The following is a 21590-nucleotide window of genomic DNA, read 5'->3' on the forward strand; positions in this document are numbered from 1 at the left end:
CCAATTCTGCCATATGTACGAAAGCAATACATCGGACATCTGCACTAAAACCAGGCTGTATCTCCCAAATAAACCCTTGTCTTGGAAGGAAACGAACAGCAAAATCTACAGATGTAGTCACCCCAATGCCTAGTTAGCTTCAGCCATGGCCATATTATTCATTTGATGAAGGAGGAGGGAGTAAGTGAATTAAAGCCAAACATGTCTGAAAAAGTAAAAACATTTCTTTTTGACATTCCTAATACAACACTAACAATTTCCAAGACTTCAAAAACTGAGTTTTAAAAAAAAAAAGGAAAAGAAATGAAACAGTTTAATTGTCCACAAGCAATTTAAAGCTGGTCAGGCAGCTAAATCTGCAGAGCATGCTTATCGCCATATCACAGGAAAACATATTGTCAATTTTTGTGTTGGGTGGTCAGAACAACATGAACAATGTTAATAGAAAAAAAGGAGAGAATGCATGGTGTATGTAGACTTGCACCTTTTTCTTCTCTAAAATGGGTTTAGTGGCATTTCTGAAAATGTAAGGATTAACACCTGAAGACAACTTCTATGAATAACTAGGAAAAGAATAGATATGACATTTGTCTCCACCTTTCACTGCAGAGCTCGTTAGTCAGTTGGATAACTCCTGCTATAGGCGGTCCAGCATTACCATTGCAAAAGAATATTTTGGTTAACCCAACAAATGCAACTGCTTGAGAAGGCCAATCTGCCAAGCAAAAATGTTGTGAAACCCACAGGATCAGCTCTGAGCCCATATCTCTCCTCAAGATATCTCCACTTGTGCAATTCTAAAGTATGCAAAATTTACTTTCATTACCAAAAGAAAGCAAGCATAACAGAGTTTAAATGTAGAAAAGTCTCTGGAATATTTCTCCTTTGTCTGCTGTAGACCAATCTGGGGAGATGTCTGCTGTCAAAAATCACTGGGGCAGAGCTGCCATGGAGCATTGGTGAGTTATTTGCAAGGTCTGCAATTGTGATTGATGCTAGATGCTCAGAGCTATGGAAAAAGCGCAAAGACCATAAACATACAGAGCGTTCAGCTCAGCATAAATACTGAAGATAACCTAGCTGTGTGGTCAAGGTGGGCTTCTGAGGCAGTAACAGCACTTTTTCTTGCATATATCATAAATATTGATAGCTTTTTGCTTGTTTAGGATATAATACAACCTGAGTGCATTACTTCTTTCTGTGTATTATCTGTAGAATAAGGTTTTAAGGGAAGAATTCTTCATGAGACATTCTGATGTCCAACAGTGCTGAAAAGTGGTATATACATATTAGATAAAGTCAGTGGAAAAATAACTGATCTCTGATATAACATAATATGGAAAGACCTTTGAGTACTAAATTTGCTAGGAGTTGCATGCAGAACTTTGCAAAATTTTTAGTTGGCTGAAGAACCCTACTTTGGTCCAAAAAAGCGTGTCCCCCAGGAGCACCTGCAAGGGCAGGGATGAATTCCCAGAGCCCAAAGACTGCCAATACTGGCAAGAAGGCAAGGAAGAGTCTACAGTAAGATTCATCTGTCTGAGCACTAGTCTTAGAATAAAGGCCTCTGCAAAATGTTGGGGCCAGCAAACCGATACAAATGTGCATTTTGAAATTAACCTGGAAAGGTTTTTGCAAAGGCTTTCCAATGTTTGCCAAGAGGCAACTGCCAGCTCCTGAGATTTAGCGGACATGGGAGAGAGGTATTCTATGGGAATAGCAGGTATATTAGTACTTTTTAACCAGAATTATTGTTGTACTCCACCCTCAGCTGCCCTGATCCTATGAAATGATCTACAAATATGGGTAGAGATACATATGCGTTCCTGTACATGCAATGACTAAAGTTAATGCAGCACCATCATCGAGGTCTACTTTAGGCTAAAATATTTGTCTCCTGCTTATGTGATCTGAATGGCGTAACTGGTTTCATATACTTCTCACATGGCTGCTCAGTCAAACCACAAAGCAGCTGACAGAAATGTTTCTCCAGCTTAGATTTACAGTATGTATTTCTGAAGTGATAGTTGATGTGCCTAGCCAATCTGCAGAAAATGTCTGTGTAGCAAAAATTTTTGAAAAGAGAAAATCACAGAATCTGTAAACACATCTGCAGAATGTTAAGTAACTAGCTCTCATTCTGAGTGTAAACCTGGAGAATAAACACTAAAGTCTGTAATTGGAAAAGGACAAATGTAAGTCATACTCAGACTACTCCTCACGAGGTATTCAATCTACAGCTACAAAGTTTCCTTACAGTAGCACCACTGTTCAACTTTAAACAATTAGCATAACTTCTTCACACTAAAAAGCAGATTAATATTCACAATTTTCACTAATATATCTGCAGCCAATAAATAACTTTTTAAATTATAAACACTGAGTACTTTATAGATCGTGTTTTCATATTCTGAAATGAGCTACCACATCAATTATGAGAAAGCAGAAAGCAACACCCCCCCACCTCCATAGGAGCCACCATGGCAAATTGTTTCATAAAGCTTCACTGGCATTTTAGGCATGTCCATAAAAAGAAGATGTTTGGTTGCTTGTCCTGGAAACATCATACTTAATGCCAGAACATCCTGAGAAAAAAAGAGCTATGGAGATCTTCTTGCTGCAAGGAGCTTCCGAAGAGCAGCAAGGTCCTGCACCAGACACAGGTGACGCTCATATCTACCACTTTGGCAGGAGAAGAAAATGCCAGATGAGCTTGTATCTGTCCAGAGCTTACACTGACATTACCAGAACCTGTGTTGTAGGGAGGCCAAGCAGCTGGATCGGAGCATCCCATCTATCAGCCTGGGACTGGGAGAGCAGGCAGATGGCACAAACACACCTGGTCTTGCCCAGGAGAGCATGTCTGGATGCTGAGGCACAATGTTCCCTCTCTCCAGCCCATGCCTGAGCCAGGGCACCACATCGCAGCTCCAGCAATCCTTCTGCCGCTCACACTCCCTGATGCTTTCTGATTCAAAAAGTTTCCCAGATGAAGGAATTAATGATGCTTTTGGCATAATTAACTACCTGCGACTTCCCCATTTCACTATTCTACAGGGCTCAGGTAGGAAAGCTTATCTGCAACCACTTTCTGGATTCGAGGAAGTTCTTTTTTATTATTTTTAAATCCCAGACAATTGACTAGTATGGTGGGTATTCTGCACAGATAGCAAATAAGCTCCATGAAGCAGGAAGGTTCCTGCACTTCCCCGCTGTTCTACTCACTGCGGAGACCACATCCCTGGATCTCTATGTGGATGTTCTTCCTGCTACATGGCCAAGTGGGAGGAGAAATGTACACAAGCCAAAAAATAAAGCTCTCCCTGCTGCACTGAACTGCATAAAAGAATGAAAATGAACTGAATTAAAAACTGAATTAAAAAGTCTACAAGTGTTCTTAAAGCTAATTAATAATAAAGAGATAATGATCGTAATTAAAAAACTTCCCATAAAAATGCTGTTTTCTTTATAAGGCAATGCAAAGTTTCCATTAAAAAAAAAAAAAAGGAAAGAATTCAGGGCCACTCAAATTCATTTGATAAAATAAGTTATGATGCATTATGCATTACAATTTACACAAAAGTCCAGCATAGTATCAAGACTATGAACTATGAAGATATCATATTGTGCTGGCAAGTGATAGAACTGCTCATAGTGACAGTTGTGATTTATTGAAGCAATTCAAATACACTTTGAAAGTACATTAGCTTCGCCTCTGCCCACAAAGGGTGCATTTTAGCAGGGTAGGCCACACCAGTGATAAATTACATACCAGCAAGAAGTGAAGGCAATTGGCAACATCGGATGCCCAAAGGCCCCTGAATTACTGCGATAACATGGTTTTCATGATAATACCTCACATGCAATGGCATCTAAGCGCCTAGAGAAACATATCAAAGCTGTATTTTTGTTGGCTTTTTGGAAGATAACATTACAACAGTGAGAAAGGCTAGGGCTTCCCAGCTAAAGTTAACATTTACAAATTGGCTCTGGAAAAACATTTGGCACAGTAAGTCACAGTTTAGATGCTACCTTTTACACAGAAGCTGGAAAATAATGTCTTTTGCTTCCAGGCTGTAGACACTGAAACAAGCCACCAGCTCCAGGCCCACAGGCTGCAGTTACCATACCTGCTGCAAGGCTTTGGTAAAGTGTCCCAACTGCTGCCATGATTTAGCTGTGCTGATATCAAGAACAGAATGGGGAACATACAAGATTGTGGTCACCACATACGCGCTGGCACCTGCATCACCATTTCTGTGAAGGAATAAAGTTACTGGGCATACATGTTCCCTGCTCACATAAGTTCAAACCTGCAGCAAGAGCCAGGCTCTCCCCGTGGCTCAGAGTAGCACTGAAAAAGGAGCATGGAGACAGCACAGCGCCAAAGTGTCCTCCCACAGCAAGGTCTTACTACTGTAAAAATGTCAAAAAATATTTTAGTGTGAGACATTCTGGGCTAAATTCTACTTTAGAATTCATTAGAATTCATTAGCATAGGCCAGACCGAGACTGACTTCACAGTCAACCTGGACTTCAGAAGTTATCCTTTCAAAAGTATTATGTTCCTAGATCATGCCATACATAGCCACCCGGCAGACTCTTCTTGTAATATCAGGAAAAGTTTAATTACTTATAGCTGCATCCAGTTGGTACAGTACCCCCATTTTGAAACACTAGGAAACAGACCTCTGTGTATTTACAGCTCCTAAATTAACAGCAACAAAAGAAAATAATGACTTGCTCAAAGTAGTTACATCTTGCTGTAGACCAAAATAAGTTTATCAGCAATTATACAGTGTCGGCTTTTCTCCAAAAGATAAAGCCCATTTAACAAAATTAGTTTCTGCTGGAGGTTTTTTTTTTTGTTGTTGTTGTTTTTTTTAATCTATTCAATCTAAAACATTCCCTTGGTAAATGATAATCAATATTTATTTCTATAATACCCGTTACTGTATAACCTGAGGACCTCAGACATACTGCATATTTATAGAATCAGTTCATGTAACTTAGAGAGTTGGTCATTTCTTGAATTTATACCAGTAAATGCTTGAGAAAATTGTGTTTCTGCACGTAGTCTCCATACGAAAAATGCTCCAGTGACCCTGTTACTGAAATGGTATTAAATGCCTATATACAGATTGATACTTTAAAAGTAAGCTGGGTAAACACTTTCGCTAAAGATGGAGAATGGAAGAAGATGCAAAAGTGGCAGAACCTAGTAGTATTTTCCTATTTTTCCTATATTATATGGGAAAGTTTCCTATATTATATGGGAAAGAAGATCTCAAAACCTTTTTGAACCTGTCCCCTTATCTATTTTTGTAGCTCTGATTTAATGATTAGAGGAAAGAACATTAACATTTTTTCCTTGAATTTAAATTCTTGGTAGTACAGAAATTACAGCACAGTGCAGGTTATTGTTTCCATTTATTTATGGCTCTGAAGCACCATCATTCTTTAGAAACATTTGTAGGAATTGAATTGATTGTATGTTAAGTGTTATTCTTAATAGTTTTTTCATTGCTAGCTAATAGAAATATGGATTCAACATTATTTTAAGCTCAACACAGTGTAAAAGAGTTTACTACACTGTAATTATGATTTTTTTTACACCAGTTTATAGAAGTATAAGGCAGAAATAGAATTCTTCATGCAAGGGAAAAGAAGAGGAGCATTTCTGTTTCTTCAGTAACAGCAGTTTGAATATCAGAAGTTGTAACAAGTCCTTCCTCCTCTTTTTCTTTTCTAAAGACTTCAGATATACATTTGCTAAATAAATAATGGAACCAGTTTGCAGCATCCCTTACCAACAGACCACAAACGTTGTGCCAAGTTTTTACCTCTGAGCAGTGGAAGGATTCTCCCCTCTGTACTGTAAATTGGGCAGGAAGAAGCAGTAACCACCACAGCCTGACTTGGTTGTCAATTACAGAAGAATCAAGAATACACTTCCCTACCCCACAACTTACAGATGCTTGCCATTCTGAAGCAATGAAACAACCCTCAAAGTACTGTAGTAATCTGGGTGGCAAAAGTGACCAGAAAATGTTTATTTTTATGCCTCCCACACCATCTAACAGAGACAGTTTCTGAGGCCTCCAAGACCTCATGGTTACAGAATGCACAGTTCAATATGCAGAAATCAGAAATGGCAATGCAAAAGTAGCCCCTGCAATCTTAATTCCAGCAATATAGGCATACATGAATTAGATGTAGTATTTAATTACATAATCACCATATATACTGCAACAGAATTTGCCCTGCAAATTGCTGAAGTGCTCTCCAGCAGAATTTCTCATCTTCATATTTCCTACATTATGAAAAGCAGGAGGACTTCAAAATGGATTTGAGCATGACAGCTTACTTCACCTCAGCCCTTACATAATGCTAGACATTCACATGCACAGATAAATCGGTATACATTGCTGGCAACTTTCTCCAGATGGATCCGTTGTGAGCTGGGGGGAAAATCCCATGAGAACTACACTGCGCAGGCAAAGTGTGAATTTCAAAAGATTAAGACTCAATAAAATCTGCATCTGCTTTTGCTGGGACACTTAAAACAGTAGTCTTCACTGAGAGCTATCTTCTTGTCAAATGTTAGCCTACTTTGAGGAGTGCTGGCTCTTGAAGCTGCACGTTTTCTTTCCTCCTTTTTTAATTATACAAGGAAGAACATACCTGCCCACATGTTCTCATACTCAGAAGTATTTCTTTTGTGGGTCTTTTATTAATCTTATAAAGGATGCTCATCTTAAGAAAGAAATAGGTTGACACAAATCACACTGAAAAACAATAGAACAAAAAAGCTCCACACAAATTTATCTGGTCATGGGGTCATCCCAAAGAACAGATGTTGAAGATTTTAAGAAATTAGCCACTGATTAGTTGGGATCAGAATACATTCTGCTGTCTCTTATGAAGCAGCTGTTGCTCTTCTCTGTTCATGCTCCTGCATCAGATTAGAAAAAACAAACAAACAAACAAACAAAAACTTCTACAGGCAAGCATTTTTAAAAACACGTAAGCGAGTCCTACTGAGCAAGATAGGGCTAACATTCCTGAAATGATTACCTGAACAGGAATGGAGGAATGAATACGAGTATGTACTTCACTGCAGACGAAGAAGGGACAAGTCAATGGAGACAGCTGGCTTTCATGTGAAAGCAGCTGTACTAGGAGGACTATTTCAACAAACCTTGCCTAGTTCACCTTTCTTTCTATTATACAGTGACTGTTTTAAACCTCACAAAATTGTTTTCGGAAAAAAAATATCTGAAGAACTTTTGAGCTACTGGAAATTAGAAGTTCCCCATGTTCATGCAACAAGGGGCAACTCTTGGGGCCAACAGGATTCTTCTCACAGATGGCAGCAGCCCATGGGCTGCATTTCTAGTATGACAGATACAGTGAGTTGTATAAGAAGCCAGTATTTAGCAAAAAAAGGTTTTAAAAAGGACAGATTCAGTATCTTCTTTCTCATACCATCCTTCTTTAGACACTAGAAAGCAATAGATAATACTGGGATAGCCACCCATTGAGCAAAGGTAAAAATTCAGCTGACAAATTCCCTCCAAATGCTTTTAATATCTTCATTTGCAGGAAGACTAAGGCAGTTCCTTAAGGTGCACTCACACCTGATGAGTGAAACCTCACTCCTTAAGGCACCTCACAGGTGTACTTGACTTGTTTCTCTTTTCAGCATCCAGGAAATCCTACCCTCTCTAACCTGCAAGCTGTATGGACTTTGGACTAAACAATGGATAGCTGGGAGTCCTCCTTTAATTTCCATAAATAACTAAATAAAGATCCCAGATCCAAATTGCTGAACACAAAGATGAATGAGGTACTATTGAATTTACTGAAGTTGAGTCAGAAATTAACCGCTAGCATATCTTCCAGCATCCCTCCTGTTCCACCACCAGCATAGTGTGTATGGTGAAGTCCTACCTCTCAGTGCAACTGGTCTGTCACCAACACAATACATATGAAAACCAGGCTAGATCACATTTTTAATGACAAAACCTTACTGAGATTTTCAAATTACTACAGTGTTATAAAAACAGGGTTATCACTTCTTTTACCTCCAGATTAAATATCTCCAGACCAAACATCTCCAGATCTAAAGATTTTGAAAACATTAACAAAAAAGTTAATGCTCCTGTAAAATGGATATCCAACATAAGGTTCCGACTTTCACTTTTGTGCTTTGTAAACTAACACCACATCACTACTGAAAGGAAGAAAAGAGAGAGAATATGCAAAATCATTTAAAGTGCTATCAGAACTGTTTTGGTTTTCCGGTCCATTTTTTGTGCCATTTTTTATTCTTCCTTCATCTCAGCCTTCTTTTATGGCACTCAATAGCTACCACTGGTATATTAAAACTTCAACAATCCTACAAAAAATATGAAATATGGGATTTCTTTTCAAAGCCCATGACACTCTCACTCAGTAAAGCATCCCAATGGGATTGCTACACAGCAATACAACCACTTGCCTCACTGGAGACTCAGACCTTTTCTCTCTCATTTTCTATTTGACGGATGTACTGGGTCTGTTCATTTACAGGAGAAAACTCAGGAAAAGAGTTCTTGCTGATTAATTATGGCCTGCTCAGAAATGGCATTTTGCTAGTCAATTAGAAACAACCCTGTAAGGCAAATCATTTCCATGTGCCCACACCTGTTTCTCCAATAAATCATATCACTCTATATTTACACAATAGGCCATATTATTGCACAAATGAGCTGTCTAATGCATTCCAAATGCCACTGCAAACTCATATAACATTAATCAGGACTGAGCAGAAGGAGCAGACAAATCATCAGACTAATTGTGCCCTCCTCCAGGCTTCAAATTGGACAGAAAACTGATTTTGTTTTGAGGACTGAAAAGACTCAGCCCTACCACACACTGCTAACCTGACTACAACTCTTAATAGAAATGAATAGCTCTGTACTTCCATTTTCTCCATTATAACATGGCAAGTAAATACTCCAAGAAGGGGGAAAAAAGGGGTGAGGGGGAAATACCATTTGTACAAGCTACAGTTTGTTTTATTAAGTTCTGTCAAATTGATGCATACCCTGTCAGCTTTTTTAGCAATTTGATTAGCCTCAAATTTGCAGAGAGGAAACAAGGAGTGTATGTGCAATTATGCATTACATTTATATTTTACATTTTATGAAACTAAAAAAATCTCCTCAGTTTAGTTTGTAATAGATCTATAGCTTGCTCTGAGCACCTGGACATAATGCATAAAAGCAGTTGAGCTTTTATCACTGCAAAGTTTCTACCATGGAAGTATAAATGATTTACTGCAGACACATGGTGTCTCCATGAAGTTAGTGGAACCAGTATGCAGACTCAACAGGAGTTTGGGCAATGCCCTACAAACCCACAGCTAGTTATGTTTCCCAGGAACATCTGTTGCTCTTTATAATGCAAGACCATATTTCTAGAGACAGAGAAGGGTGATTCAGAGAAAAGCAGAATATTTGTATTATTGCACTTAGGAATATTTTCTTCCTTGCTGTAACCCTTACAGACTCAAAAAAAAAAAAAAAGCTGCAAAATTTCACTCTCAGGAAAAATTACTGGCTTATTTGTGGAGTCAGAGAGAAACACGCATATATGCATTTATAAACACAGTGTATTAAGACTGAAAATTGTTAACCTCACTGCTCTCCCAGAACTGTAAGCCGAGAGGTTTGGCTTTTGGTTTAGGCTCTAAGCCTAAAGATGTGAAGAATCCTATTGTGGTAGCACTTTTCTTTAAACAATGATAAGTATATATCCTGAAGCATCTCACATGAAGCACATCTGTGTGCTATGGAAACAAGAAGTATTGTTATTACCGCTGACTGAAGGTCAGTAAGATCATAGCAGGCACAAAAATGGCAACTACAGCATGAGGGTTCAGTTTTTCTTTTTCAACACAAGAATTAAGGGACTGCAAATGAAGTCTATCAGAGAGTAGCTCCAAGGAAAATAACCCTAAAGGATGGAATTCTTCAGACAGAATGCAGCTAAGCTATAAAATGTCTTCCCATGAAGTACTGTGGATACTAGAAAACGTACAAAGGCTCAAAAAAGCAACTGGGCAAATTCACAGGAAAATATCTACTGAGGGCTACTAAGTATGGAGACAAGTACTTCAGCAGCAAACTGCTCATAACTGGGAAGGTTTCTAAAGAAATGTGACCATGTGCTTGATAGTTCTGCTATTCTGCAAAACTGCTGCTATTTCTGTCACTGTTGAAGAAAAAAGTATTAGGCCTTTTCCCCTCATCTGTTATGGCTGTTCTTATTTTTCATTCAACAACAGTTGCTTTTCCTTCCTTCATATTATTTAGGAAGTAGTCACAGCAAGTCAAAAACTACACCTGGCATCCACTAACAAGCTACACGAGGCACTGTGACGTGGACACACTCAGTATCTGCTAGCAGCAGAGCCCTCCCAATAGCATGCACAAGTGCTGCTCCACTTGGTATTGAGGTTATCCAGTTCCCGGCTTGGAACTCGTGGGCGTGAGATATGAGCATCTACTGAGGAGCGCAATGCTAAAGATGCTGCAGAGTGCAATGCTGGGATGTCTATCAATGCTACCTTAACATCAGTGAAAGACAGAAACAAACACTAAAGACTGCAATCTGGGGGCTTGGGGTGGGGGTGGAGGATGCTTAGGGATTTTTTGTAAACAAAGCACTTTGCAGGGTGTTTTCTTGAGCAAGGACAACAGACAAGCACTATTTTTGATAACAATCAAACAGAAACAGTACAGCCTGTGGAAGAAACTGTTAGGAAGTTTCTTGTGGCTTCACATTTTTATGGAGCTAACCAAGAGCTTGAACAGATCTTGTCCAGTGTGCCAGTAAGTAGAAACACAGTTGGAGTAGAAAAGAGATCTTTTACTTCCTTTTCCATTTTTTTCCCCCCACATCCTTTGCCTCTACTTATCAAAGCACCCTTGACATAGCTCCATGACAAACTGGTGACCTATGGCATATATGCTTCATCGATACTTTTGTTGCCCAACTTTCATTGAGTTGGTAGAAAAGCCCCAAGGTGAAGCAAGATTAGCAGTGCTACTTTGAGATGCATAAGGGAGCTGTAAGGAACAGCAGTGTGGTAGCTGCACGGGCAGGAGAGAGGCTGCAAAAAAAAGTATCTCTGACTTGTAATGACAAACCTTCAGTCTCCTTAGCAGCTCACCAGAACAGAGTAAAAACTTCATATAACATGGTATCACTGAAAATTTAATGGAATGCAGCACAGATGATATGGTGCCCTGCGTCAAGAGCAGAAGATTATTTGAAAGGCGTTAGACATGCATACACCTTAGACATCACTTTCTCTCTCCATAACACAAACCCTATCATCACAGGCTCTACATGAGCTATAGTTGAGAGAGCACAATAGCATTTCCCTATGCCAGCACTGCAATACAAATAACATAGTTCATGATTTGGTGATAGGTTGGGTACAGAAGGTGCTTTGTAAAACCCAGTTCCACTCTTTTACACACAAATCAGAGACGAATTCACATTTTGTAGAAAAAAGGACAGCAGGAAACCTAATTCAGATTTCTAATTCCTCTATTACATGATATAATTCTATTTCACCAAATTACTTTTGCTTTGCAATGTAGATGCTTTTATAATTATTTATTGCCCAGCTCAAGGTTAAGTGAAGGAACAGTCTCAACTGAGATCCTGTTTAAGCCCTTATTTTTCACAATGTGCTACAAAAGATTAATTGCTTTGTATTTCTCCAATGAAGACAGAATTAAAATTGCCATTTGATCCAAACTATTAACACAGCAGTCATTTTGAAGTAGCACATTGCTGTTTATAATTTATATATTTCCCCTCTTTCATGTATTCTTTATACTTGGCAACTTTAAAAATTGAATTTGGGGAGGTTCCTTTGTAGGATCTGTAAAAATCCAGTCTTTTGCATTTCTACAGACTCAGTACCTGATGAAAGGTAGCGCCCAACAATAAGCTAACTGGAAATTCAACAATGTTGTGCATATGTTATTGAAGATGTTCTGCTTTTATCAGCAAGCTACTTGGAAGCCCCAAGGACAGTGCTGAAGCATATAAATTGTTTTGATAATACAGGCTGACAAAAAGAGCAAGGATACATAAATATAGCCTAAATATCTGCTTGCTCAGAACAGGTTGCTTTTTTTTTTTTTTTGAAGTAATGCCACAGGACCAAGATCTTTCAGAGATGCTTTATGTTAACATATTTTGTGTTGTCTGAGTCATTTATAACTGGACATGGGCTGAAGATAAATATATATATAGCCTAAATAATTGCTTGCTCAGAAATGGCTGCATTTTTGAAGTAACTTCTTCAGGCTAAGATGTTTCAGTGAGGGACTTAATTTTAACATAATGTGTGTTGCATAAGTCATGTAAAATTGGGTGGGACCAACAGTAAATAATATATTCTTGTGCTTTCTTTACTTAGATTTCTATCACATTTGTGTTATCCAGACATATGGACCATTAAGACTCAGTCCTGCCACACTGATGTGAAAGCTCAGCCTCTTTTTTTTTTTTTCTTTTCACTAAATAGTCACAGCAAACTGATACAGAAATGACCAGCAACACACAGAAGACCACTGTTATATGCAGGGCAAGTTCACTCACTCACTATGGTTGTGGGTTTCCTACATACATGGAAGGCCATGACTAAAGATGATGAAAAAATTCAAAGACTTGCGAAAAAAAATCTCTTCACATTGATATACATGGTTCTGTGCACAAAAGGCTCTCAACACTAGCTGTAGCCTTGAGTATGATAATTGTTATTGCACAGATTGGCCTCTTTTCCTTTCCTTAAGCACTAGTGTGATGGTAGACAAAAGATTATATTTTATGGAGACAGTAGGATCCTTGGCACTGCACTGAAAATAAAATTTAAATTAAACACAAAAATGGAGAAGGAGAGTCAGGGATAAAATATTTATAATCTTAGCCCCTTTAGATAAACCAGGATAAAAGCTCATTTAACTTCTCATTATTCAGGTAAGGTTGGCTTAGAGATTCGAACTTCTACACTATAGAAATTTCTAGGTTAAAAAGAGCATTTTGTAAAAATGAATTTCATTTCAGCATATTAAGTAATGTACTATTTGTCTCTCCATCCTGAAAATAACATTTCTGATGAGGATATAGTCACGTCTCACTACCAGCACATAAGCAGAAACAGAGACAGAAGGTCTGAGCAGTATCAACCAACTTCTACTTCGCAAAGGCTGTGTTAGTTCTGGAGTGAATTAACATAAAATGACTTGTATTCATAGCTAGGTCTCAAGACTGGCAGCAAAGGCTGAGTAAAGAATCACCACTTTCCTTTCTCAATCTACATCCTATTAGCCAAGAGGGAATCATCAACAGAGTCTGCAGCAAGAAAATATGAGTTTATCCTTATTGTTCATAATGATAAATGCCAGAGATACCCACTGGAAGTGAAACCTCAGCAGGGACCATGTATCACTAGTAATAACAGAAATAATTAAGCTGTTGTTAGAACCAGACACTCAGACAGCAAATTCAATTTTTTTATTTTGTGTCCAATAACAATGACAGCTACCAGCCATCATGCATTACAATTAGCTCATGCTGCAAGAATGCTCTCTGCTCTGGTGTGTAATGAGCAAACTGCAGAGGAGAACAGGACCTGAGGAAGAGGTGAAGAACTGCTGGGAGAGGCAGCACATATCCTCGCCTGTTGCTAAGGAAACTGGCTCCTGCCTTTGGGAATACTCTGAAGGGCTGCCTCATTCACACAGCCACGGTATGAACCTTATTTCCCATCACTTGCAATTACCACAATCATTTAACAATGCATGCAGTCTATGTATCTAATGGTGGCAAATCAAAATGAACAAGTCCTTACGATCGCAGAGGGCCAATGTTCTTGCAGCCAGCTTATGCAAACAGTAACTGACTGTAACTAAGGTAGAACAAAATTCAGGTAAAGGCACTTTTTATATATCAAGGCTGGTCAGCAAAACACTGCTTCAGTTTCTGGGATATCATTCTTGAGTTCCTCTGGTCCATGACCTTTCTTCCAGGCAGCTCACACTCACACACATCTCCTTCCTCAGTTCTCCCATCTAAAAAAGTATCCTGTTCTGTTAAATTTTACAGCTATAAAATGTTTCAATTTTTTTACAACCTCAATCAATAGCAACCATAAGTCTCCCCTCTCCTCTGCAGTGCAGACCTCTGCTGTACACCTGGAGTATTCCTTCAGTCATTACCTTATACCCCAAAGCCCTGCTACATTTCTCCATCCTGTTGCATGCTTTCATCTGTGGGAAAGTTGCAGAAAATTTGAGCCCCACAGCCTAGAGACCTACCATGGGCAGCATGCCTGAAGCAGAGCTAGAGCTGTCCTCTGCTACCCCAGACAGCCCTTCTAGCATTTCTGTCAGTGGTGGGGCTCCACTTGTTCTAGCAATGGCAAGAGGGTTTCAGAAAATAAAAAAATATATGAAAAGATGAAATTTTCTTTGCACTACAGGGCTACAATATAAACCTCTCAATTACTTGCTGCTGGAAATTTCCATTGCAAGAAGTGGGAGCACTGTGCACTGATCAAACACAGAATTAGAAATAGAGATTATACATGACTTTCCGGCAAAGGAAAGACAGAAATACAAAGATTCTTTGTACACATTGTTGAATACCTCAGAGCATTCCCTACATCTTAACATGGCATCTACAATTTTTACAAGGGATATTTCAATGTCCTATCCACTGCACAATACTACCAGAAATCTTTTCTCTCTGATTGCTCCTGTACATTAACAAGTATGACATTAATACATATTAATTCACTAAAAACTATGTATATCTTATTCTGAAACTCTAGCAATGTTGTTAGAAATTACTTGGATTTTAATTAGAGCTAGAGAAGTTGAACAAAAGTTGAGAAGCTTTGAAAGAAAACCCCCAAAATGTCTGTCTTAAGATTCTTATGGCTCAAGTCTAACAGAGTTCTCTTCCCTCAGTATTTGCCCTCTTTTGGTGTGAATGCTGAATAAATGAGTCCTTTGAAAAGAAACAAAGCTTTTCAAAAAAAATTATTCTGCCTTTTAATTTCAAAAATCTCATACACTAGAGGGAGTGTAGGTAGTAGTATTAATTCTGCTACTAATTTCAATTATAGTTACTCTGCAAGGCTAAATGTTTCTTGATTATTGGACCAGCATTATTGCTTAATGTCAGAAGGGCAACATGACTTTGTGTTTCTAAGACTAGAAATTTAAACATTTGTAAGCTTCAGTCCTGGTTAAGCCAGTCACCTTATGAAAAAAAAAATGAAATATTTCTTCAGAGTCTCCTTCACCTACCTAAAGAAAGTACTGTAAGAAGGACAGAGAATGCCCCTGAATTACAGAGATCCTGGTGATAATTTCCCCATCAGTGAACAATGTGGGTTAAGACCCTCTTGGGCCAACCAAAGCATGTAGGTTTCTCCTGCCAAGGGAATGCCTAAATTTTAAGGTTTGGTTCCAGTTTAAGTTAAAGGAGGAGGTCTCCTTCTTCTCCAGATGTGATTTAAGTGCTCCCTTTCCCTCTTCCCCCTACCCCCCCAAAAACAAACAAACAAAAAAACCCCCACAACAACAGCCAACAACAATAACAAAAACCATAACACAAGCCTGAGCCCCAAGGTTTGCTACAGACACTTTCCACAACACACCTGCCTGAAATAAGTCCTTGTGGCAGCTGGCAGGAGGAGTGCTTAGCTCTGCATCGCAGATGGTCATAGTCTGAGATGCTCACTGGTGTCAACATGGAAGCACTTGTAGGTACAGGCAGAAAGGCAACTCTAACTTAACCATAAAATACTTAGACAAAAACTATCTGTATGGATCACTTCAAGATCACAAGCTTGAGCCTTGTCCTCCTAGAGCAATTGCTGCAAACTCTTCCTTGATCTGGCCCTACCATTTAATAAAATGCTGTGCAATTTCAAAGCCTTACGCCAATGTTACTGGCACAACACTTAAGTGTCTAAAACTGTAGGGCTACGTCCATCCTGTTCCTGTCATGACCCTTAATATGAGAGAGACAACCCCTGGAATGCTTTTCAGGATAAGCAGTATCTGCTGAAAAACAGAGCATTTGCATTTCTGGTTATTAAACACAGATGGACACCTTCAGTACAAATTTGTTTCAATAGTGCAATAAACAATTACTGCTGGAAAAACAATTTCTTTAGATAATTAGATACTTAAATTTGAAGTTGTTTATGTTTATATAAGCACAGAAATTATAGATGGAATTATGCAAACAAATCTATCGTGGACCATGAGCTCCTATCAGGCTGCTAATGAAGGTAGAAAGCTGCAATCCTTCTTTATAAGGTTCTGTAATGACCATGATAACAAACCAATCTTTCTTTTAGTGCTGCGTATTACCCTTCCCCATTTTTTTTTCCTTCTCATTATCGGTTTAGAGTGACATATGCTTTCAGAAGACGAAGAGGATGAAAGAGACTTGAAGATAACACTCTTCAATTACACTGACACCTAAATTATTAAATTAAGCAAAAATTCAGTATTTCATTGTCAATTTGACTCTGATTTGTAGTTAAGCAAATTTATGCATTCTGTTAAGGTACATTTTGTCTTTGCTTAAAATTTGTTTTGGAGATGCATTAGAGAGACAATTACCTCTTTTTCCTTTCTGAAAGCTGTAAAAGCTAGTAATAGAGTCTTCCATCAGAAATATTACTTTTCCTCCATGACAAACGTTTGCTGTTTACATGATATTTATGGCACTTACTAAGAAGGGACTCGGTATCTGGGCAGTATTCAGACACATACTTTCCTCACACATTATCTTCCTTTTGTCAAAGGTGAAATTGAATGAACACAACGAACTACTCTGCTTTTAGGAAAGAGCAGAGATTTCCTGTGCAATCTGAACGTGCCAGTGCTATCTGAACAATGAAACAAGTTATAATGTAAACATTCATTGATTCTCAAACATATGAGAAATCCTAAAACCACTATATTGATTGCAGGAATTATAGACCAGCCAATTATGGTGAAAACAAACTAATTTTCTCTGGATATATGAGTGTAAACTTTTGGCTGGACGATATTTCAACCAAATACTACAGATCTTAGCTTTAATTTCCTCAGAAGATGATCTTCACTACTGATGGAAAACACATGCCACACATTTTTGCCTTACAACTATGCAATAAATCAAGGAAACTGCCTTTTAGAACTATAGTCCAAACAAGAATCTAAACATGATTTTTCCACAGAATTTCTATTGCACTCAGAAATTATCTGGAATGCATGAGACAGGCATACAATAATGAAGTAGAGTGGGAAAAAATCATGTAATTTGTTGCAGCTTGCTCATTTCTGAACAGCAATAACAGTTATATATCCCAAAGTAATACTCATGTACTTATGCAGCTCATCTTTATGAAGCACTTAAAAGATGAAAAATCCTGTAAGTGCAGAGCACTTACTACAATGAGAGTAAATAGACACACAGACATAAAATAGCCCATTACTGATTTCTTCTACCATAGTAAAATGTAAATCAATACTGTCTTATCAATATCTCTTTAAAAAAAGAAAAAAGAAAAACAGCCATAAAAACTAGGATTGAAAGCTTTCAAAACTACCAACATAGAAATAACTGCTGAAAATGGAAATACTTACTCATGATGTTAGAGGTGTGATTTATAGAGTACAGCGACATGAGAATACAGAGATAGTATATAATTCTGAGTGGTTATAGTACTGTGCATTGCTCAGTATGTTAAGTATCACCTGTTATAACAGGCAGAAATGAGTAACGGCAACATACCCAAATACTCTGAGAAAGGAGCACAATGCTTTTGAGAACAGTCATCTGAGAAAAGCCTAAGAATCCACCTAATGTGTCCTATGCATGCCATGGTGTGACAGATACTGTCTAGAACCCAACCCCAGCTCAGTAACAACACCTGGAAAAACTGTGCAGTGCACAAGACTGGACACAAGAATGGTACAGAAGCAGCACAATGAAGAAGAGCTACAATGGTATGTCTCCAAGTGAAATAAAAGCATTTCTGTTTACAGGCTATGCCACCACATCAAACACCCCATTTTTGTCTGGGTCCTGAAAAGAAACAAATGTAATTCAAATGGAAAAGGTTTCTATAAAATCTTCATGGACAACAGATTTTGTCCCAAGCTTCTGCCAGAAATGTGTCAACTATGTTCTTATACAAACCCCTGCTTGAAAAAGAAAAAAAAAAAGTAAATACACAGAAAAGTTCTCATCCTTCTCTCCAAATGATTTATTGCTGTCAGAGCTCTAAACTAATTTTAGGTGAGCTCATCTTTTTTTCTGCCCTGGAGCCATTTTAACTTAATATTGCTCTCCTTCCAGAACCATGAGAGAATACAGACTCCCTTAGCCACTACAGATGCTGTACTGACATTTTACTTCATCTGCTTGCTGTAAAAGTCATCAATATCACTCTGCTCCTGCAGAGACCTTTTCTAAGAAAAATGAAAACAAATTGCTTGGCATTAGATCAAACTTTGACCTCTGCAACCCAAAGTGGGAAAACCAAAATCTGAACTCCTTGCTGATGCAAGGAGTTGAAAGCTTGCAAGAGCTCCTCTGAGCAGGCAAACTTTATTTTACTAAAATCATTGTCTAAGCTTTTCCAGGCTGATGCTGCCTCCCTGTTCACACCTCCATGGGAGCCGCTGGGCAGGTATGGGCAGCCAGCATGGGCTCCTGTGGGCTTGCCTGCGCTGCAGCTGTCTTCTCTCCACAGCAGCAGCGAGCAGCACCAGGTCTTCAGGGAAACCATTTCTGCACTCATCTTTTCCATCTGCCTCATTCCCAGCTGTTGCCCCTTTCCATCCTCAATATTCTTGACCTGCACTCTCTTTTACAGGCTCTATTCTCCTTAACGTCTCCATTCTCCTGCCCCTAGTTATCTCTGGCACAAGCACAGCCTGCTTTGTGCCATCCTGGAGCACGGTTGGGAAAAAACAGTCTCAAAAACTCTGTGATTGCTGTTTTCCAGTCAAGTACAAGTTTCTAGGAAGGTCTAGAAGTGTTTCTCTTTACTTTTTTTTTTTTTTTCTGTCCTGGTTTCTGAAGGAAAAAATATTTGTGTTTACCCTGCCAGACTTCCTTGAATAACCCTCATAGTAACTGCTGCAGTGCCAAAACACCATCTCCTGCCCAGCAAGAAGTTAGTGGGTGTGAGTGGGAGCTGAGAGTGTGGCATCAAAGGGGTACTGAAAGAGATGAGGATTTTTGCAGGTTGGACTGAGGCCACAAGGCACATGGAGCAAAACGTGTGGGGAGGCTGACAGGATGTGTGATGGGAAGAAAAGTAGATTCTGTGACACTGGGCAGAAAACTACCTGAAATCATCACCAAATCACTCCTTTGGTGTCTCAGTGTTCACAGTGAACATCCTGCAGCAAGTCTATAGCATAAATAATATGCTTTCCTATAATTTCTTTATTTTTATATAAGTTATACAATGCTTTGGAAAGCTAATTATTTTCCAAATGCCAAGGTATGTAGTGGTACATAAATTCAAAATGATCATTCCACATTCTTCCAAGTGACTGACTATGACCATGAACATTACAACCTAAACAGTCCACAGACCCAAGGTGCTCCTGACATTCTCCAATTCCTGTCCCAGCAACAGTTTTTGACATTGCAATGTTGTATTGGTTCAGCTAAAACATTATTTATACTCAATAACTTCATTGACTCTGGTCAAAATTGCAAGTTAAGTGCTTGCAAACAGAAGGGGGGGGGCAGGGGGAGGGGGAATGGGACTGAACAAAACACCAGAAATGAAGGATGAAATTCACTTTGCTGTAGAAGGTGTAGTTCCTCTTCTTGGAGGTATGGGGCTGTGTTGGGCCCCATCAGCAGCCACAACCTGATGGGACATGGAGAATAACATCTCCATTCTGGTACACCTACTACAAGGTGATCCAACTCAGGAGTCTATCCTCATGACTTCACCCTTGCACCATACCTCAAGAAAGACAACCTGCAGGAACCTCCAAACTGCTTCCTGGCATGCCTATCACATGCTCAGACAAGGGTTATTTGAAAGGATTTATCTGAGTCCAAAGGAATAAAGCAGCTTGAGGAATTTGTTCCCAGTCAAGTCTCAAGATCTGAGAACAGCTAAATGCTTACAATGACCACAGCAGGGAGTCTAAATCATAGTCACAATGTTTTCATTTTGAAACTAGATAAGAATAATGTTTCCAACCGAGCAGGTAACTGAAAGAACAAATTGCAGGAAAACACCGATGCTCTAGAGATTTTACAGTCTCCTTGACTAATATTTTCCAAACATATGTGGAAAATGATGCAGTAAACACAGAAACAAAATTAGTATTTGCATCTTTGCACTGTCTGCACTCAAACATAATGGCTACCGTGCTACTATGTATCTTTAAAATTATGACTTCCTCAAGATTAAATAGCTGAATTGTCTCCAGAACATCACTTAAGTATTTCAGACCATCTTTTTTGCACTTCATTTACCATAATCCCCACTATGCTATCGATGTAGCATTAAACTGATAAATATGCTTTTATAATAACACAGCAGAGCCAGATGTCTTATAAATTGATTTGCACTTAGGTTCAAAGATCCAGTATACTGAGGTAATAAATATGGTGCCAGACTGCAAGGCAGAAGAAGCTAGAAGAGACAGATGACCTTTGTGCAATATCTCACCTCCTTCTCTCTCAGGAATGTAGAAATACAAAGTTATGAAAGCAGATGCTGTTAGCCACCACTGACACTGACCAGACCAACATCAATTTTATTAAAGCACAGATCAGCATTTTTATTTTTTTTAAGTAATCAATTGCTTAGTTATAGCTGTTTGTTGTGTCTTTGCTTTCCTGCCCGCCTGAGAGAACATGAACAAAATTGCCAGCAGTTACATTACAAAGACAGGGTGACAGGCTGCATGACCCCATAAGTCTTGTTCCCTTCTTCTGTCTGGGCTCTTGATTTGCATCTTAAAAGGTTTTCCTATCAATGCCTTTGCAGGGAACCTGCTTTGCCATTCAGAAGACTTTCTGTCAAACCCAGACAGAAAGATGAATGCTTTATCCTACCCAGCATGTCTGTAATTGCAAGCCCTACTGGTAAACAACACCCCCTCCTTGGGGTTACTGTTTGAGACACTGTATGATGGAAGGTGTGCTCTAAAGGAATACCCAACCAACAACTTAAACAAAACCCTCCAAAACCAAATGAGCTGTTTATTCACCAGAAATGCAAGGATCCTTTCACAAGCACAGCCCTTACCCTCCCCAACATGCAGCCGCACAACTCTATGCCCCTCTTACTCTGGTGTCATCAGGAGTGGCATGCCACAGCAGGAAAAGAGACCGGTTCACTGTGAGACCTGCTACTCACTCTCTTACAGTGTAACGGCCCCCCTTCCAGCCGCACATCCCTGCGGGTACTGGTCCCTCCAGCCGCCAACCACATGGGCCACCGCACGGCTCCCCAGGCTCAGGTAAAG

The 21590-nt window shown here is 39.1% G+C and overlaps 1 protein-coding gene across 33 annotated transcripts in view; it reads right to left on the reverse strand.

Annotated features, from left to right (window-relative positions):
* Nucleotides 1–21590, reverse strand: part of ARPP21 (cAMP regulated phosphoprotein 21) — a 202625-nt gene that overhangs the window by 15259 nt on the left and 165776 nt on the right. The window lies entirely within an intron of this gene.

Source organism: Anser cygnoides, chromosome 2, assembly GCF_040182565.1.
Source record: "Anser cygnoides isolate HZ-2024a breed goose chromosome 2, Taihu_goose_T2T_genome, whole genome shotgun sequence".
Taxonomy (NCBI): Eukaryota; Metazoa; Chordata; class Aves; order Anseriformes; family Anatidae; genus Anser; species Anser cygnoides.